Genomic DNA, 17,582 nt, shown 5'->3' on the forward strand with positions numbered 1-17,582 from the left:
AAGTGGAATAACAAATTGATGTCTTTCTCTCTCTCTCAAATCATTAAATAAATTTTAAAACAAGAGAGACCCTGGTAGGAGATGCTCAGGGACCTCCTGCTCCTCTTGGGCCAACTCCCGGAAGAAGTGCCCCCCCCCCCCCGCCCCGAATCACATAGTCCCGGTCAAAATAGAAGCCCAGAGACCGGTAGGTGCAGGAGACTCCCAGATGCAGGTTGACCAGGCAGTTGATGGCAGCCTCCCTCTTGGTGGAATAATTCTGAGAAATCTGGGAGTTTATGGTTTTTTGGCAATAAGGAGTTAAGGTCAAATACGGTGTTGGTGCTCAGCCAGTGTGGGTCAGAGGATTGAGAGGTCGCAGTTCTATTCCCTTGCAGGGCACATGCTCAGGTTTCGGGCTCAATCCCCAGGAGGGGGCATGCAGGAGGCAGCTGATTAATGTTTCTTTTTTTATTTTAGAATTTTAAATAATTTCTGGGAGGGAGAGAGAGAGAGGGAGAAACATCTTTGTGTCTTTCTCCGGACCGCAGACCGACGCTCTAACCGCTGAGCCAAACTGGCCAGGGCTTTGTGTCTTTCTCACATTGATGTTTCTATCTCTCTCTCCCTTCCCCTCTCTCTACAAAAACATAAACATGGTGTTGGCTGGCCCTGGCTGGTGTGTCTCAGTGGTTAGAGCGTCAGCCTGTGCACCGGAGGGTTGCAGGTTGATCCCCAGTCAAGGTCAGGGTGCATGCAGAAGGCAACCAATTGTTGTGGTTTTCTCACATCAATGTCTCTCTGTCACTCTCCCTCCCTTCCACACTCTCTAAAAATCAATAGAAAAAATATCCTTGGGTGAGGATTAACAACAACAACAAAACCAAAACAAAACAAACAAATAGAGTTGGCTGGTCTCGGAGGCTGAGGATGGCTGAGCTGGTTCCAAAGGTGTTGACTGGAAAAGAGGTTGGAAGGTGGTCAGAGGCTGGAAGAAGGGGCGTCCCCGGGTCTGTTCCCTCTAAACATGGTTGAAGCAAGAGACAAACCTGGGGGACCGCCGAGGGCAGTGCTTCCATTTTCATCTACTGAACGGTCTTTTGAAGATCACAACTTTATTTTTGATAAAATTCTATTTATCATTTTGCTTTTGCCTAATCCCAGGTCATGAAGATTTTGTTTTCTTCTAGAAGTGTTACATTTTTAGCTCTTATAATTAGGTCTAAGATTTCTTTGGAATTATTTTGGGTTATGGTGTGAGGTACAGGTCAAGGTTCACTTTATTTTTGTATAGGGGTATCCAGTTATTCCAGCTCCATTTTTAGAAGAGACAATCCTTTCCTTGGTTTTCAACATTTCTTGAAAGTCAATCAACTATATGAGTGTGAACTTATTTTGTGGTGTCAGTTGTTATCTCTCCTCTTTCATTTCTGATTTTGTGTATTTGGGTTCTCTCTCTTTGTTTCTTGGTGAGTCTAGCTAAGGGTCCATCAATCTTGTTTATCTTTTCGAAAAACCAGCGCTTTGTTTTATCGATCCTTTGAATTGTTTTTTTGGTCTCTGTCATTTATTTCTGCTCTGATCTTTACTATTTCCTTCCTTCTACTTGCTCTGGGGTTTTCTTTTTGTTTGCTCTCTAGTTCTTTAAATTGTGAGGTTAGATAATCTATTAGAGATTTTTCTTCTTTTTTGAGGTAGGCCTGTAGTGCTATGAACTTCCCTCTCAGAACTGCTTTCGCTGCATCCCATAGATTTTGTGTTGTTGTACCTTCATTTTCATTGGTTTCCAGGACGTTTTTGATTTCTTCCTTGATCTCCTCAGTGACCCATTCATTGTTTAGTAACATGCTATTTAGCTTCCATGTGTTCAAATGTCTTTGTATGTTCTTCTTGCAATTGATTTCTAGTTTCATGCCATTGTGATCTGAGAAGATGCTTGATATGATTTCAATCTTCTTGAACTTGTAGAGACATGTGGTCTATCTTTGAGAATGTCCCATGTGCACTTGAGAAGAATGTGAATTCTGTAGTTTTGGGGTGTAATTCTCTGTAGATATCTATTAAATCCATTTGGTCTAGTGCTTCATTGAGAGTCTCTGTTTCCTTGCTAATTTTTTGTCTCGAGGATCTATCCAGTGATGTCAGCGGGGTGTTGAAGTCCCCTGCTATGATTGTATTGCTATCGATTTCTCCTTTGAAGTCCTCCAGAAGTTTTTAAATATATTTTGGTGCTCCGATATTGGGTGCATATATGTTTATCAAGGTTATATCTTCCTGTTGGATAGATCCTTTCAATATTATGTAGTGGCCTTCTTTGTCTCTAATTATGGCCTTTATTCTGAAATCTATTTTATCAGATATGAGTATTGCTACCCCAGCTTTTTTTTCTTTTCCGTTTGCTTGGAAGATTTTTTTCCATCCCTTCACTTTCAATCTATGTGAGTCTAAAAATATGGAACGCTTCACGAATTTGCATTCATCCTTGCGCAGGGGACATGCTAATCTTCTCTGTATCGTTCCAATTTTAGTATATGTGCTGCCGAAGCGAGCACTGAACTTATTTTTGGACTCTTAATTACGTTCTATTGATATTGCTGTCTATCCCAACATGAAAGAATACTAATACTATATCTTGATTACTGAAGCTTTAGAGTGAGTCTGAAAATTGAGTAGTTTGAGTACTCCAACACACACACACACATATGTATATATATACACATATATATATACACACACATATATATAATTTAGGAATAAATTTTAGAATTATCTTATCAATTTTTAAGAAAGAAAGCCTACGGAATTTTGATCGGGGTAGTGAAACACTGTAGATCCATTTAGGGTGAATTGACAATGACATGGATTCTTATGAGTCATGAATATGGTATATCTCTTCATTTATTTAAGACTTTTTTAGTTTATCTCTGCAATATTTTGTTGTTTTCCATGCACAAGTCTGTTAAATATTTTGCTAAATATATCCTTGAGTGTTTTTTAGTTTTCTCCTATTGTAAATGGTATTGAGTTTTCTGCTATTGTAAATGGTTTTTTAAAATAATGTTTATTGATTTTAGAGAGAAACATTGATGTGAGAGGGAAACATTGACCAGTTGTCTCCCACACATGCCCTGACCAGAGATCAAACCTACAACCTAGGTAGGTGCTTCATCAGGGAATCGAACCTGTGACCTGTTGCTACAGAACAACATTTAAAAATTTCAATGCCCTGGCCGGTTTGGCTCAGGGGTTAGAGCGTCGACCTGCGGTCCGGAGAGACCCGGGTTCGGTTCCCGCTAAGGGCACGTACCTCGGTTGCAGTTTGTCCCCGGCCCTGGTTGGGTTGTGCGGGTGGCAGCCACTCGATGTGTCCCTTTCACGTCGATGTTTCTCTCTCTCTCCCCCTCTCTTTCCCTCCCACTCTATCTGAACAACAACAAAAAAAAATGGAAAAATGTCCTCGGGTGAGGATTAAAAAAAATAAAAAAAATAAATAAAAATTTCAATGTCCAACATTTCTTGTTAATATAAAGAAATGCAATTCGCGCCCTGGCCAGTTTTTCTCAGTGGTTAGAACGTCAGCCCACAGACCAGAGAGTCCCGGGTTCGGTTTCCGCTAAGGGCACGTACCTCAGTTGCAGTTTGTCCCTGGCCCAGGGGTTGTGCGGGAGGCAGCCAGTCTATGTGTCTCTCTCTCTAACATCGCTGTTTCTCTCTCTCTCTTCCCCACCTCTCTCCCTCCTGCTCTACCTGAAAATAAAAATGCAAAAAAAAAAAAATGTCCTCCGGTGAGGATAAGAAAAACCCAAAAAACAAAAGAAATGCAATTTGCTTTTGTATATTGACCTTGATCCTTATATCCTGAGGCCTTGCTAAACTCATTTGTTAGTTATAGTAGGTTTTTTTTTTATCCTCACCCGAGGACATTTTTCCATTTTTTGTACAGATAGAGTGGGAGGGAGAGAGAGGAAGAGACAGAGAGAGAGAAACATTGACGTGAAGGGACACATTGAGTGGCTGTCACCACACGAGCAACCAGGGCCGGGGACAAACTGTAACCGAAGTACGTGCCCTTAGCGGAAACCGAACCCGGGTATCTCCGGACTGCAGGCCGATGCTCTAACCGCTGAGCCAAACCGGCAAGGGCAGTTATAGTAGGTTTTTAAAAATTATTAATTAATTAATTAATTTTTGCTACATGTTTCTCCTTTTTACCCCCAGACACCCTCCTCCTTATCCCGCACCTCCCCCACCACCGCCCAAGCATTGTTGTCTATTTTCCATTGGTTTTAATCCTCATCTGAGGATATTTTTTCCATTGATGTTTAGAGAGAGTGGAAGGGAGCGAGGGAAGAAGGGAGAGGGGAGAGAGAGAGAGAAACATCAATGTGAGTAAGACACCTCTATTGGTTGCCTCCAGGCATATGCCCCTCACTGGGAATTGAACCAGAGACCCTTCGGTCCACAGGCAGATGCTCTAACTGCTGAGCCAAACTGGCCAGGGCTTTTAAAAAAAAATTTTTTTTTTTCTTTTTATTGATTAGAGAGAGAGAGGAAGGGAGAGGGAGAGATAGAAACATCGATGATCCCTGGCCGGTTTGGCTCAGCGGTTAGAGCGTCGGCCCACGGTCCAGAGAGGCCCGGTTTCGGTTTCCGCTAGGGGCATGTACCTCGGTTGCAGTTTGTCCCCGGCCGTTTGGGTCCTGTGGGAGGCAGCCATTCGATGTGTCCCTTTCATGTCTATGTTTCTCTCTCTCTCTCCTTCTCTCTCCTTCCTACTCTGTCTGAACAAAAAATGGAAGAATGTCCTCGAGCGAGGACAAAAAAAAAAAAAGAAACATCAGTGAGAGAGAACATCAATTGGTCACCTCCTGCACGCCCACAACCTGGGCATGTGCCATGACTGGGAATCAAACTGGTGACCTCTTGGTACATAGGTCAGTGCTCAATCACTGAGCCACACTGGCTGGGCCAATCTATATGTCTTAAAAAGAAATCTTGCCTTATTGCGCTGGCTAAGACCTCACCTTTATAAGATTTAAAATAACTGCTTTAGTCTTTATCTACTAATTCTATAATTTCTGGGTCTGTGTATACATACACATACACATTTTCTTTATTCATTATTCTGTCGATGAGCAATTAGATTGTTTCCGTATCTCGGCTATTGTGAACACTGCTGTCTTACAAGGTCTCTCCATTCTGGCTGGTGGATGAAGGGACTATTCCCACTTCTGTGTGAACTCCAGACGTTGTTTGGTCCACTATTTTATGGTGGTTCTTTCTCTGGCCTTGGGGAGCCTCCTCTCACACATGAATAGAGGAGGCCTACGCTAAACCTCCAGGAGACCCCTCTGCAAACATCTGGTGCTGTCTCTAAGAACTCCTTCCTCCTCAGTGCTTTGCCTGCCTTGACCTCTGAACTCCAGGCTTTGAGCTAGGGTGTTTACATGGTTTGTTTCTCTTCGCTCAGGGCTCACAGTCCTGTGTTACCTGTTGTTCAGTGTCTGAAAATATGTTTTATCTGTTTTCTCCAGATTTCTAATTGTTTATAGGAGGAGGGACAATTCTTGAGGCAGAAGTGGAAGCCCACCTTACTAGGTTTTTGAGGCATGGGTCAGAGGCCATTCTACTGTGACCTCTAAGTTACTGAGGACCCCTAGTTCATCCTCAGCCAAACCCCTAGTTCCTGGAACATCAGCAGCGTGTTGATTGACTGGCCGATGCATATCGAGCTCTCTGAGTGGTCCATCGGAGCCCCTTTCCCTAGACCTGTGCGGGGGACAGACATACCTCCACCCCTTCCCCATTGCTGGGGGGAGGGGTGGGTGGTGGGAATCGCTGTGTAGATCCCTCCAAAGAAATGCTACCTCTATTTTTAACCCCTCTTAGCTTCTCCAACTCCTTTTGTGAGCTTGATGGGGTGGTCAGCTATAGGTCACAAAACGGGTTTTTCAACCTCCGCCTTCGCCAGTCCTGCCTTGGTGGCTTTCCCCACTCTGCAGTCATTGTATTGTCCTGGGGTCGCAGTCAGTACTGAGACACGTTCCCACAGCCTGTTACACTTGTTTAAACTCCTGGAAGGCAGGTTTCTGTCACAATCCCTAACTTATACAAGCCCCGAGAGCAAAAATAGCTCCTGGGAGACACAGATAATTCTGCCCTAATTTGGGCAATTGAGTGGGACTGGGGTAGGGGAGTGACAGGGAGATTCTGCTGGATTGGGGGTGGGTACGATGGGGATGGGGTGGGGTGGGGGATGGAGTGCACTTGGAGGGACAGCGGGGCTGAGAGAAACCGACAGGACCCAGGGACACTGGCGGGGTGGGGGTGATTAGGGCAGAGAGGAGGGCTCAGAGGGGCTGGAAGTCATGGAAGGGGTGAGGACTGAGAGGGATGGGGCAGCTGGGGAGACTGGGAGGACCAGGAGAGTGAAGGGACATCCAGTTCACGTGGGAGAAAGATGAAGCAAAACAGCAACTGTGGGGAGGGCGCTGGAGAGGACTGGGTGGGGTCGGGAGTGACCAGCAGCTGCTCCTTGTATAGAGAAAAATATTTTAAATGTCTTTTATTGTGGTAAAATATACATAACGGTTACCCTTTTAAGCATTTTGAATTGTACAATTCGTCGGCATTGTGTACATTCACAATGTTGTGGGGCCGCCCCCCAATCTGCCCCCAGAACCTTCCAGTACAGAAACCACTAAATGGCAACTCCCATAACCTCGGCCCCTTGTAGCATCTAGTCTACCTTTCGTCTCGGACAGAGGGCATTTTAAGTCATGTTTCCTTGTCACTAGCCTTCTTCCTTGCGGAGGCTCGGGGACTGGGAGGCAGGGAGGGGCTGGGGAAATGGGGGTTGAGGCACGACCAGGACGCCCTGTGCAGAATTGGAGGCACTGGGTGGCCGGGCAGGGCTAGGAGGGCCTGGGGGCCGGAGGTGACGCCAGAGGGCTCATGGGGAGGCCAAGGCAGGCGGCAGTCTGGTGGCCGTGTCCAGGCTCTTGTAACCGCACAGGGAAGAATTTAGGAAGGAGACAGAGAGATTCAGCAAAGCACAGCAGATCCGTTGAAGTGATACGCGCACTCCAGAAGGAAGGGCGTGCTGGAACTCAGAGACGAGCCCCCGCTGGGGCCTGTGTGCAGGTGTCTCAGCTGCGGGCAAGGGGAGGAAATGGTTCTGGTCTCTGCCGGTGGTCAAAGGTGCAGCTTGTCTCTGTCCCTCCTCTCTGGATGGTCGCTCTTTCTCTGGATTTCCCGGGACTGACATGGTGATCTGGAGGGCAGAGCAGCTTCAAAATTGCAACACAGGTCCTGCCGGTGTGGCTCAGTGGTTGAGCACTGACCCATGCACCAAGAGGCTGCTGGTTCAATTCCCGGTCAGGCACATGCCCAGGTTGTGGGCCCGATCCCAGTGGGGGGCATGCAGGAGGCGGCCAATCGATGTTCTCTCGCATCAATGTTTCTATCTCTCTCTCCCTCTCCCTTCCTCTCTCTCTAAAATCAATAAAGGAAAAAAAAAATAACTGCAACACAGGTCCACATGGCTGCTGACGCTGGCTGAGACTGGTTTTTATTGTCTCAACTATCACCTACCCCAGGAAGTTGGAGGTGGGACAGCAAGGGACAGGTGTTTAGCCACAAGTCACATCTTCAGTGTCCTAACCTAGAAGGGGCTGAGTGATGATGGATGGGAAGGGGGTGGCACAAGGCTGGTCATCTTGAGAAACCATAGCCCCTCCTAAAACAGAGCCCCCTGGTCTCCCTAGGAGACCACCTGCTGCAGCTGGCCCCATGCTCTGCCAGGTCTGTGGTGACAGCTGTTGGGACCCTCCCCTGGCTGGGCCTGAAGCTGCCTGGCTGCCAGGATGGGCTCTGTCCCCATCCTGCCCGGGGCGGGACGTGGAAGGGGGCCTGCGGGACCCTGCCTTCCCTCCTTCCTGGGTCTAGCGATGGCTGGAGGTGGCGTGTGCTTTCTAACATTTGGCTGGGAAGTGGGGAGATAATCTGCTCCTGGCCCCACAGGAGGAACTAAAAAACGAGTCTCTGACCGGACTGGACCAGAGGGGCGAGGATGGGGTGGGGAGGAATTTTGGGAAATGGGCAGAAGTTGGTGGGCCTGGGGGGTGGGGGTGCTGGGGTATAAAAAGACTGAGTGTCTGGAAGGGTCAGGAAGGGACAGGGAGCTGGATGAAATAGAACTGGGAGTGGTTTTGGGACTTGAATTGCTAGAGAAGACAGGGGATGAATGGCAGGGACCTAGGGAGATGGGAGGAGCTGACATTTCAAATGGGATGGAGTCGGAGAGACCCAAGGGAGGGGAGTGGGGTGTAGAAGAGAAACGGGGAGTGGGGGACGAGGCTGGGAAGGCGGGGAGGTCGTTGGAAGGATGTTCAGGTCTGGAGTGGCCCGGGGAACTGGCAGGGACACGCAGGGACAGGGAAGGGCTGGCCGGCTCGGGAGGAACAGGGAGGTGATGGGGAGAAGTGGGGGTGAGGCGTGGGGAGGAATGGCCTAGAGGGCTTGGGGAAATGTGGGAATTACAGGACAACATGGGAGGGGCTGAGAGAGATGCTCCTTCTTCTAGAGGTAAGACTCCCCACGGTGATTAATAGGTTTCTCAACTTCTTGTCGTTGTACCAGTTTTGGCGCTGCCCTACTTTAGGGACGGGACGTGCACACCCAACTGGAATCCTACCTCCGCTCTGGTCCCATTAAAGTCTACCCTCCCGTGATGATAAAGCAAATCGTGTCCTCCCCTTGCTTGGAACCTTCCGAAGCTCTCAAACCCTGCACCGTCGCCCGAAGGACACTCCTCACCTGGCCCTGCTTCCCTCTCTGTCCTCTGGTCCCTGCCCACCTCTGTGTGACCCTCCGGCCTCGATGCTCTCTCAGCTCCCAAACACTCTGAACTGGATCCAGGCTCAGGTTTCTGCTTCTGCCGCTGCTCTGCCTGGAATGTTCTTTACCACACAGGTCTTAGCTACATTCCTACTCTGCAGATCTCAGCTCAGATCTTACATTTGTTGGACAGGTCTCCTCAGACCACCCTAGATAAAGCAGCCCCCACCTGGCCAGTCCCTGTGAGCCGCAGGCTGCGCTCCTGTTTCTCCTGGCCCTGACCGGCACCTGACATCACACGACTGCTTCATTTGTGTGCACATGGAGGCCCCCACTAGAATATAAGCTCCTGAGGTGCTGTCTTCTTCAACTGCTGGATTCTCTGCACCCGAAGTAGTGCCGAGCAGGTGGTAAGTGTTCAATAAATGAATTTAGTTGGCTATTGATTGACTCATTCATTCACACCCACGTTCATCGCAGCATTATTCACAATAGCCCAAGGATGGGAACAGCCTAAGTGTCCACAGACAGCTGAATGGATAAACAAAATGTGGTATATCCATACAATGGAATATTATTCAGCCTTAAAAAAAGAAGGAGATTCTGACACATGCTACAACATGGATGAACCTTAAGTGAAATGAGCCAGTCAAAAAAAAAAAGGACAAATACTGTATGATTTCACTTATATGAGGTACTCAGTGTAGTCAAATTCAGAGACAGAAAATAGAATGGTGGTTGTCAGGGGCTGCAGGGAGGGGGAATGGGGAGTTGTTATATAACAGGGACAGAGTTTCAGTTTTGCAAGATGAAAATGTTCTGGAAATGATGGTGGTGATGGCTGCACAACAATATGAATGTACCTGACACTACTGAACTATATACATTTAGAAATAATTAAGATGGGCCCGGCTGGTGTGGCTCAGTGGTTGAGCGTTGACCCATGCATCAAGAGGTTGCCGGCTGGATTCCCTGTGAGGGCACATGCCCAGGTTGTGGGCCTGATTCCCAGTGGGGGGCATGCAGGAGGCGGTAGATCAATGTTCTCTCTCATCGATGTTTCTATCTCTCTCTCCCTCTCCCTTCCTTTTTCTCTAAAACCAATAAAGAACAAAAAAGCCCTGGCGGGTTTGGCTCAGTGGTTGGAGCATCGGACCGCAGAACAATGAGTCGTGGATTCAATTTCAGTCAAGGGCACATACCTTGGTTGCAGTTCAGTGGGTCCCCAGCCCTGGTCAGGGTTGCGCAGGAGGCAACCAATCAATGCTTGCATCGATGTTTCTCTCCCCGCCCCCACCCTATCTGAAGATAAATGGAAAAATATCCTCCGGTTAATCCTCACCTCCCCCCACCCCCCGAAAGAAATAATTAAGATGGTAAATTTTATGTTATGTGTTCTTCACTACAATGAAAAGAGGACATCATTGTTACATTCATGGTTGCTGCATCTTATGGGTGGATTGTACATTTTACTGGCATGAAATATCCATCTTAATCTTAATGCCTTTTGAACTGGATTCGATTTCGTCTCACATCACTATTGCCGTACCAGCTTTCCTTTCTCTTTGGCAGTTTCTGAGAAAGACATTTCCGTCCGTCCTCTACATTTCAATCTTCCTATGTTGTGGTAGCTTTTCAGGCATGTCTCTTGTGAACAGAATATACTTGGATTTTATCCATTTCGAAAAGCTTAGTTTTCTTAATAAGTGAATTTAAGCCATTTAAATGTATTGTGATGGATACTTTGGGGCTTATTTTGTATTTTCTATTTACCATGCTTTCTTATTTATTTATTTATTTATTTTTTCATTTCCACCAGTGACATAAGCACATAGTTTAAATAATTAGTTTCTGCCCTGGCTGGTTTGGCTCAGCCGTTAGAGCATTGGCCCGAGGACCAAAGAGTCGCGGGTTCGATTCCAGTCAAGGGCACGTACCTCTGTTGCAGTTCGTCCCCGGCCCTGGTCGGGTCGCGCGAGAGGCAACCAGTTGATGTGTCTCTGTCACATCGATGTTTCTCTCTGTTTCTCTCTGTCTCTCTTTCTCCCTCCCTCCCACTCTGTCTAATGATAAGTGGAAAAATATCGTCGGGTGAGGAATAAGAAAATAAAAAAAATAAAAAAAGAATTAGTTTCTTTCAAGGTTTGTTTAGAAAAATATCTCCATGTTGTTCCTTTTCATTTCCTCTTCCCCACAGGCAATCACTTTTTAATTTTTTTTTAGCTGATTTTTAAAAATACTGCCTTGTTTGTGTACTAATTCCTGGTTATTATACTATTATCTTTCAGCTAAAACTCACCTTTCCATAGTTTGCTGTGCCCTACAGTGGAGTATCATGCAGCCATAAAAAGGCAGGACGGACTGCTCTGTATACCGTGGTCCGCATGGACCCGGGAACATTATAGAGTGAGGAACCAGTCACTTCAGACAACACAGTGTATGAATCCATTTATATGAAATGCCCAGAACAGGCTAATCCATAGAGTCAGAAAGTAGATTAGTGGTGGAGCTGAGGTGTGATTACTCATGGGTACAGAATTTCTGGGTGGAATGATGAAAATGTCCTGGAGTTAGATAGTGGTGATGGTGGCACACCCTTGTGGATATCCTAAAAATCACTGGTTTTGCATCCATAAAAGTCATTTAATGAACTACGGCTCAATAAGAAAAAAACATAATCTGTGTCTCTGCAATCCTCTGAAGAAGACAAGAACCTTCGTGTCTGACCTCACCGTCCTTTTGAAAGCAAAGCATGTGAAAAGCGTTGTGAGTGAGAACGCTGATCTGGGAGGTAGTGGCAGGAAGCAGGAGAGAGGGATCCGGAGAGTGAGAGATGGCGAGAGAGCCACTGTGGGCATGTGGCTGAGGCCTCTGCTGTGGGCAATCTGGGCTCAGCTCCAGTGGGGACTCCCTGAGGAGCCTACAGAAGCCTATTCAAAACTGTCCACGTGAAGAGTTAGTGGGAGAAGCATTTATCCATCAACTGCCGTTCTCTTGGCTGAGGGCTGCCTCTGGAGGCGTTAAATCCTAAGTCTCAGAGCAAAAAGTGAAACACGCCAGGTGAGAGCCTGTCACCCCCCAGCCCCCAGGAACAGCTGGCTGCAACTTTGGCTGAAATCGGAGGTGAGGCTGCGAGGATGTGACAGACAAGCACACCAGAGACACGCTGTGCTCTTCATAGACCCCCGTACTCTGTCCTCCCAACTCCCGCATTCTCGTGATCCAACATTTTAGTACCAGCAACTAAACGTAATAACATTAATGATGGTCGGTTAGATTTGCCAATACATTTAGCTAATTTATTTGCTCATTAGTGCTTACTGTAATACATAACTTCTTTTGAGGCTCATTTTTTTTTTTTTTTTATCCTCACCTGAGAACATTTTTCCATTTTATTGTTCAGATAGAGTGGGAGGGGGAGAGAAAGAGAGAGAGAGAGAGAGAAACATCAACATGAAAGGGACACATTGAGTGGCTGCCACCCGCACGACCCAACCAGGGCCGGGGACAAATTGCAACCGAGGTACATGCCCTTAGCGGGAACCGAACCCGGGTCTCTCTGGACCGCAGGCCGACGCTCTAACCGCTGAGCCAAACCGGCCAGGGATTCTTTTCTTTTTAAAATTGTTTTGAACAGATATATCAAATAAGATTTCTTTTAATTTGATAATTGTTTTATTTTTTCCTTTATTGATTTTAGAGAGAGAGGAAGGGAGACAAAGAGAGAGATTGGAAACATCGATGAGAGAGAACATCAATTGGCTGCCTCCTGCATGCCCCCCACTGGGAATTGGGCTTACAACCTGGGTATGTGCCCTGACCAGGAATTGAACCGGCAACCTCTTGGTGCATGGGCAGATGCTCAACCACTGAGCCAAGCTGGCTGGGCAATATCTTTCTTTTTTATGGCTACATAGTATTCCATAGTGTAAATGTACCACAGCTTTTTTATCCACTCATTTACTGATGGACACTTGGGCTATTTCCAGATCTTAGCTATTGTAAATAGCACTGCTATAAACACAGAGGTGCATATATTCTTTCTGATTGGTGTTTCAGGCTTCTTAGGATATATTCCTAGAAGTGGGATCACTAGGTTAAATGGCAGTTCCATTTTTAATTTTTTGAGGAAACACCATGCTGTTTTCCACAGTGGCTGCACCAGTCTGCATTCCCACCAGCAGTGCACTAGAGTCCCCTTTTCTCCACACCCTCGCCAGCACTGGCTGTTTGTTTTATGGCAGCCATTCTGGCAGGTGTGAGGTGATAGCTCGCAGTTGTTTTAATTTTCATTTCTCTGATGATTAGTGACTTTGAGCATTTTTTTCATATGTCTCTTGGCTATTTGTATGTCCTCTTTGGTGAAGCATCTATTCAGGTCATCTGACCATTTTTAAACTGAATTGTTTGTCCTCCTTTTGTTGAGTTGTATGAGTCTTTTATATATTTTGGAAATTAAACTTTTAGCCAATGTATCATTGGCAAATATGTTCTCCCATACAGTGGATTCCCTTTTTATTTCGATGCTGATTTCTTTTGCTGTGCAGAAGTTTTTTAGTTTGATATATAGTCCCATGTGTTCATTTTTTCCTTTGTTTCTCTTGCCCTAGGCAATATATTGGTGAAAATTCTGCACGTAAGATGTCTGAGATTTTGCTGGCTACATTTTCTTCTAGGATTTTTATGGTTTCATGGCTTACATTTAAGTCTTTTATCGATTTTGAGTTTATTCTTGTGCATGGTGTAAGTTGGTGGTCTAGTTTTATTTTTTTGCATGTACCTGTCCAATTTTCCCAACACCATTTATTGAAGAGACTGTCTTTACTCCATTGTATGCTCTTGCCTCCTTTGTTGAATATTAATTGAACATAATGTCTTGGGTTGATTTCTGGCCTCTTTGCTCTGTTCCATTGATCTGTATGCCTGTTCTTGTGCCAGTACCAGGCTGTTTTGATTACAATGGCTTTATAGTATAACCTGCTATTTGGTATTGTGATCCCTGCAATTTTTTCTTTTCTTTTTTTAAGATTGCTGTGGATATTATTTTTTGGCTCCATATAAACTTTTGGAGTATTTATTCTAGATCTGTGAAATATGTCATTGGTATTCTAATAGGGATTGCAAACCTTAAAGTCTCCACCAAAAAAACTACTAGATTAAATTTTTTTTTCTTGATTGACTTTAGAGAGAGAGGAAGGGAGAAAGAGAGAAACATCAATGAGAGAGAACATTGACTGGCCACCTCCCACATGCTCCCTACTGGGGGTCGGGCTCACAACCTCGGCATGTGCCCTGACTGGGAATCGAACCGGCAACCTCTTGGTGCATAGGTCTATGCTCAACCACTGAGCCACACCGACTGGGCAAAAACTACTAGATTTAATAAGTGAATTGGCAAAGTAGCAGGATACAAAATTAACATTCAGAAATTGATGGCATTTTTTTTATTTTTATTATTATTTTTTTTATCCTCACCCGAGGATATTTTTCCATTTTTTGTACAGATAGAGTGGGAGGAAGAGAGAGGAAGGGAGAGAGAGAGAGAAACATCGACGTGAGGGGACACATCGAGTGGCTGCCACCCGCACGACCAACCAGGGCCGGGGACAAACTGCAACCGAAGTACGTGCCCTTAGCGGGAACCGAACCCGGGTCTCTCCGGACCGCAGGCCGACGCTCTAACCGCTGAGCCAAACTGGCCAGGGCGGCATTTTTTTGTTGTTAATCCTCATTTGAGGATATTTTTTTCATTGATTGATTTTTAGAGAGAATGGAAGGGAGGGAGTGAGGAAGGGAGGGAGTGAGAAAGGGAGGGAGAGAGAGAGAGAGAGAGAGAGAGAGAGAGAGAGAGAGAAGAAATGTTAATGTGAGAGAGACACATTGATTGGTTGCCTCCTGCATGATCTTGACCAGGAATCAAAACTTTGACCCTTTGGTCTGTGGGCTGATGCTCTAACCACTGAGCAAACTGGCCATGGCTCAATGGAATTTTTATACACCAATAATGAAAAACTCAGAAATAGAAACTAACGCGCCCCTCCCCCCCAATACAACCAATCCCATTTACCACTGCAACAAAATAATTAAGATACCTAGGAATAACTTAACCACGGAGGTAAAAGACCTGTTCTCAGGAAACTATAAGACATTGAAAAAAGAAATAGAGGAAGATACAAAAATGTGGAAACATATACCATGTTCATGGATTGGAAGAATCAACATAATTTAAATGTTTATACTACCTAAGGTTATCTACAGATTCAATGCAATCCCTCTTAAAATGCCATTACTCCTAAAGGATAGTATTGCTGTGTCCACAACTCTAGGTTCAAATTTATTTTCCTTTATCCCTTTGAAAATATTATTTTATGGTCTTCTGGCTTCTAGTATTGCTGATGAGGATTCTGATGTCAGATTCTTATTCATTGTTTTTTGGTCATCTGACCTTTTTCTTTTCCCTTAGTACTAGGATTCCCACCCCCACCCCCCTTGATCCTGGATGTTCCCCCCCTTGATCCTTGATGTACTAAAGTAAAACTAGTATGGATTTTTCTTTGCTTATCATGCTTAGCATGTGATGAAAACTTTTGCCAATGTAAGAGTTTATGTTTTTTTTTTTAATTTCTGAAAAATCCTCAGCCATCACTATTTTAGCATTATCTCTCCACCACTCTTTCTACTTCTCTGTTCTGGACACCCTATTTCTATTCTCCTCGTGTCTACTTCTTCTCTTTCACAGTTTCCATTTCTGATCTCTGAGTTATATGTTCTTGGAGATTTTCTCAATTCAATCTTCTAGTTTGTGTCTCTCTCCAGCTATAATCAGTCAAGTATTCAGCTTACCTTTCGAGTATTTTTCCTGTAATTTAAATTTCCCGTATTTCTAATGGAATCTTTGTCATTTGTCCTATTCTTTTTAGATTTTTTTAAGTCCTCATTTGAGGATTTTTTTTTTTTTTTTTTTTTTATTCCTCACCCGAGGACATTTTTCCATTTTTTGTTCAGATAGAGCAGGAGAGAGAGAGGAAGAGAGAGTGAGAGAAACATCGATGTGAAGGGACACATCGAGTGGCTGCCATCCGCACGACCAACCAGGGCTGGGGACAAACTGCAACTGAGGTACATGCCCTTAGCGGGAACCGAACCCGGGTCTCTCAGGACCACAGGCTGACGCTGTAACCGCTGAGCCAAACCGGCCAGGGCCGAGGATATGTTTTTATTGATTTTAGAGTGAGAGGAAGGGGGAGAGAGAGAGAACAATATCGATGTATGAGAGAAACATCAATCATTGCCTCCCATACGCACCCCGACCAGGGATTGAACCCACAATCTAGGTATGTGCCCTGACTGGGAATCGAACCTGCAAACTTTTGGTGCGCTGGAGAATGCTCCAACCAACTGACCAGGGCTGTCCTATTTTTATTTCATGACTACTTATGAAATAAAGTTTTGTTTTGTGGTTTCTATCCCTTTGATTTCTTTGAATACTTTAAAGACACCCACTGTAAAGTGTTTTCCAAATTGTCCTAAAACATTATTTTTTCAGCTATTACCTCTTCCACTTGCCGAGTTGTTTCCCCCCTCTGGTGCTCTGTGACTCCTAGTTGTGAGGAATCTGGAGACTGTCACCCCACGGCCATCTGCTAGTGGCCTCGGCTTGGTCAGTATGTGGCTGGGCTCCAGACCAGGGTTTTCTCAGAGGTGTCCACCATGGGCTCCACGTCATGTGAGCGAGCCTGTCTGGGACAGTCTCTCTGAGCTCAGTGGTTCTGCCGAGGGCCCAACCACAGGCCTGTGGCTTTGGGTTTTGCCATGATCTCGAAGGGTGGCTGTAGCCGTTCAGGTTTATGTTCATCAGCTAGCAGCACAGGTCTCGACCCTAACCAGGCTCAGGCCCCGGCCTGGCTCAGCATTCACGTCGTGGCCCACGCCTTACACACTCGGCCCAGCTCACTTCCTGGCCTCCAGAAACTGCCTTTCTTTTAAGGAGAAGGCTCCACGTTTTGCCTGCAGACATGTCCCTCTCATGTTGTTGATGGCATTTGTGTGATGATTAATTTTTTTAAATCTCATGTCTGTGTTTGGATCCTAAGGAGATGGCTTCAACCACCTTCAACCAGAAGCTGTGACTTCTCCAGCCTGTTGACTACATGTTGTCTCACAGCAGATCTGGAGAGATGCACACACCCAGAACGGTGCGGCTCCTTAACCTGAACTACAGCTCTTCACGTCAGGCCTGTCTGGACCTGTTGGTGACCGGGGTCTGGCTCAGCCTCAGGCAACAGGATAAAGGTGAAACAACCTGTAATTTTTGAGAGTCAAGTTGGAAGCATGTATGCATGCTTATTAATTCTATTATATATATATATATATATATAGCTCACTATCTGCCAAGGGCCTTACAAACACAATCTAATTGAATACTCACAACAATCCTAGATACTATTATTATAATCCCCATTTTACAGATAAGACAACTGAGGTACAAAGAGTAGTGAGCCATGACTGAGATTCAGAACTTTATTCTCTTAGCCTCTGCCCTATGCTGTGTTTGTGAGTGCATGTAGGTGTATGTGTGTGTAGGTATGTGTGTGTAGGTGTGTGTGTGTATATGTGTGTGTGTATGTATATGTGTGTGTGTATGTATTTGTGTGCATATGTGTATATGTATGTGTGTGCATATGTATGTGTGTGTGTGTGTGTGTGTGTGTGCATGCTACCTTGAACACAGGGGTGGGGGGCATGAAGTCAAATTCTGGCTGTGG

At 45.5% G+C, this 17,582-nt stretch overlaps 1 non-coding gene across 1 annotated transcript; it reads right to left on the reverse strand.

Moving 5' to 3' along the window:
• Positions 1-2,425: 2,425 nt before the first annotated feature.
• On the reverse strand, positions 2,426-2,531 carry LOC118635202. Its single transcript, XR_004960525.1, has one exon. It is a non-coding gene; the product is annotated as a U6 spliceosomal RNA (small nuclear RNA).
• Between the last annotated feature and the right edge of the window lie 15,051 nt (positions 2,532-17,582).

Source organism: Molossus molossus, unplaced genomic scaffold (genome assembly GCF_014108415.1).
Source record: "Molossus molossus isolate mMolMol1 unplaced genomic scaffold, mMolMol1.p scaffold_m16_p_19, whole genome shotgun sequence".
Classification (NCBI taxonomy): domain Eukaryota; kingdom Metazoa; phylum Chordata; class Mammalia; order Chiroptera; family Molossidae; genus Molossus; species Molossus molossus.